The sequence below is a fragment of the Triticum aestivum genome, chromosome 1B (genome assembly GCF_018294505.1).
Source record: "Triticum aestivum cultivar Chinese Spring chromosome 1B, IWGSC CS RefSeq v2.1, whole genome shotgun sequence".
Taxonomy (NCBI): domain Eukaryota; kingdom Viridiplantae; phylum Streptophyta; class Magnoliopsida; order Poales; family Poaceae; genus Triticum; species Triticum aestivum.
Genome location: NC_057795.1, coordinates 77,008,010 through 77,011,190, shown reverse-complemented (window position 1 = coordinate 77,011,190; position 3,181 = coordinate 77,008,010).

Here is a 3,181-nt window from a genome sequence, read left to right as displayed (position 1 = left end):
CCACCACACCCAATACAATGGTAAATTGTATAGGTGCACTAGTTCGGTGAAGAGATGGTGATACAAGTGCAAAATAGATAGTAGATATGGGTTTTTGTAATCTGAAAATATAAAAACAGCAAGGTAACTAAAGATAAAAGTGAGCGGCAATGGTATTGCTATGGTAGGAAACAAGGCCTAGGGTTCATACTTTCACTAGTGCAAGTTCTCTCAACAATAATAACATAGATAGATCAGATAACGAGCCCTCAACATGCAACAAAGAGTCACTAGTGAAAAACAATGTAGGATAGTCAAGATCGATCTACTGATCATGGGGGCGCGCCCCAACATGTGACGATGACCGTCATGCCAGATATACTAAAAACAAATCCGGCCGGGCCGAGTACAACAGACCAGACTCATTCGAACTGTGTCAGGATGTAGCCCGGCATAGAGGCGCCGCACACCCCCTATGCTTCACTGATGAAGTACTGGACCATGGATTCCCAGAAGGGTTTAAACCCGTGAACATTGAATCATATGATGGCACTACATACCCCCCGGTATGGATAGAAGATTTCTTCCTCCACATTCACATGGCCCGTGGGGACGATCTACACGCCATCAAGTACCTCCCACTAAACCTCAAGGGACCGGCTCGGCATTGGCTGAATAGCTTGCCGGCAAACTCCATCGGATGTTGGGAAAACCTGGAAGATGCATTCCTGGATAACTTCCAGGGCACTTATGTGCGACCACCGGATGATGATGATTTAAGTCACATAACCTAACAGCCCGGAGAGTCAGCCAGGAAATTTTGGACTCGGTTCCTAACTAAAAAGAACCAAATTGTCGATTGTCCGGATGCCAAAGCCATAGCGGCCTTTAAACACAACATCCGTGACGAGTGGCTTGCCCGACATCTCGTCCAAGAAAAGCCAAAATCCATGGCAGCCCTCACGACACTCATGACCTGCTTTTGTGCGGGCGAGGATAGCTGGTTGGCCCGTAGCAACAACATAGCAAGAAATCCTGGCACATGAGAGGCCAGAGATAGCAATGGCAAGCCCCGACGCAACAAACACAAGTGTCGCAAAAATGGTGATAGTGCCAAAGAAATGACAATCAATGCTGGATTCAGTGGCTCTAAGTCTGGTCAGCGGAAAAAGCCATTCAAACATAATATTTCGGGCCCGTCTAGTCTGGACCGCATACTCGACCGTCCATGCCAAATTCATGGCACCCAGGAACACCAGCCAATCATACCAACAGAGAATGTTGGGTCTTCAAACAAGGCGACAGGTCAGGTGCCGAAAACATGGAGAAGGGTCTCAAAGCCATGATGATGACGAGGAGCCTCGATCATCGAATACAGGAGGGCAAAAGAAATTTCCCCCGCAAATCAAAAAGGTGAACATGGTAAACGCCACCCACATTCCCAAGTTGGAACAAATGTTCACTCTTAGGGATGTCGACCTAACGGAACCAGTCGCCCCACAATATAAACTATGGCCGATCACCTTCGACCGCACGGACCGTCCGGTTAATACCAATCAAGGCAATTCAGCCGCACTAGTCCTCAACCCAATAATTGACGGGTTCCACCTCACACGAGTCCTTATGGATGGTGGCAGCAGTCTAAACCTGCTGTATCAGGACACAGTGCGCAAGTTGGGTATTGATCTTTTGATAATCATGCCCACTCAAACCACCTTTAAAGGTATTATATCAGGTGTGCAGGCCAGTTGTACAGGCTCCATCGCTCTTGAGGTAGTCTCAGAATCACCGGACAATTACCGTACCGAAGAGTTAATCTTCGACATTGTCCCCTTTCACAATGATTATCACGCACTACTCGGATGAACCGCGTTCGGTCGATTCAACGCAATGCCACATTATGCCTACCGCAAGCTCGAGATGCCCGGTCTGCGTGGCATCATCATGGTTAATGGCAAGGCCGAACTCCCCCTCGGTGCCGAAGTGTATACCGCCGCTTTAACAGCAAAAGCAACAAGTGGCATCTTTCAATCAATCCTCGAGTCGACGGCCAAGCTCCCGGACACCGCTAAAGGAGTTCGAACTACTTTGCGGCAGGATAGCCCAGCTCATCCGGTGCTCAATTAAAACACCCTGGCAAAAGCTAGGACAGGCCACACACTGTAGCTTAAGCGCTCTGTGGCACACAAACATTTCTTGCATTTTCTTGACAGGTTCACCTTTGCATAGGCCAGGACCGGCGACATGGAAACAACTTGAACGCGCAAGGGAATCCTTAGATATTCCCCGCGATGACCATCCGACTACACTCCGGATCTGCACACAGCTTCTTCCCTCCTGGTCGCAGCAGGTTCCGCAGTCATATTTCTTTTTATCAGATTACCTCTACTCATACGCATCGACGTACTACTCAAATACACCATGTGGATTTATATGATGGTTTTCTGCTGTTATTTCTTATTGACACTCTTTTGTCAAAGGGCATCTGCACACCACGATATGCCTTAATATTCCAGGGGCTTCATTGTACCCATAATACGACAATAAAGTCCAAACACCTTCACGGTCGTTCGGCACCCTGAACTTATAGCACTATATGCATCAGCTCTGAATCATGTCTTGGGTCAATAGTTGAGTTTGCCCGGCTCCCAGGTTTTGCGGCGTTACGTTCCGCTATATCGGCTAATGCGGCATAGGGAGAACTACTGTGATTGTGTCCCGGTTCTTCCGGACGAGCACTGTCGGTGTAAAAAAAGAGGGGTACACTTTTTGTACCCTTATAACTGTGCACGGGCAGTCCAAGCCACGGACGCCACTGCACCGAGCAAGGCAAGGGAAGTAAGCCAAGGTAAGGCCGAAGCTCGAAAGGAGCAGAACGACGCCAAGACCAAGACCACGAAGAGCAAAGGGAACGAAGCAGACTCCCTCGGCAAGATCCTTGCCGGGGGCGGTTTTAATAAACCTGGCAAGGCCCTTGCTGTGGCGGCTCGCCGCACACCTATGAAGCGAATCACCCTTGAGTCCACTGCCCCCATGGGGCAAGGATTCGGGAGATATCCACGTGGTGGCATGTAGATCTTTGTGAAGACATTCGAGATCAGATACACACTATAGAAGATGACGACCCTTGGCGGGATCCCACCCAAGGAGGACCACAAGGCCCCCGGCAGGAGCCTTGTCGGGGATGATAGCAGGCGCCATG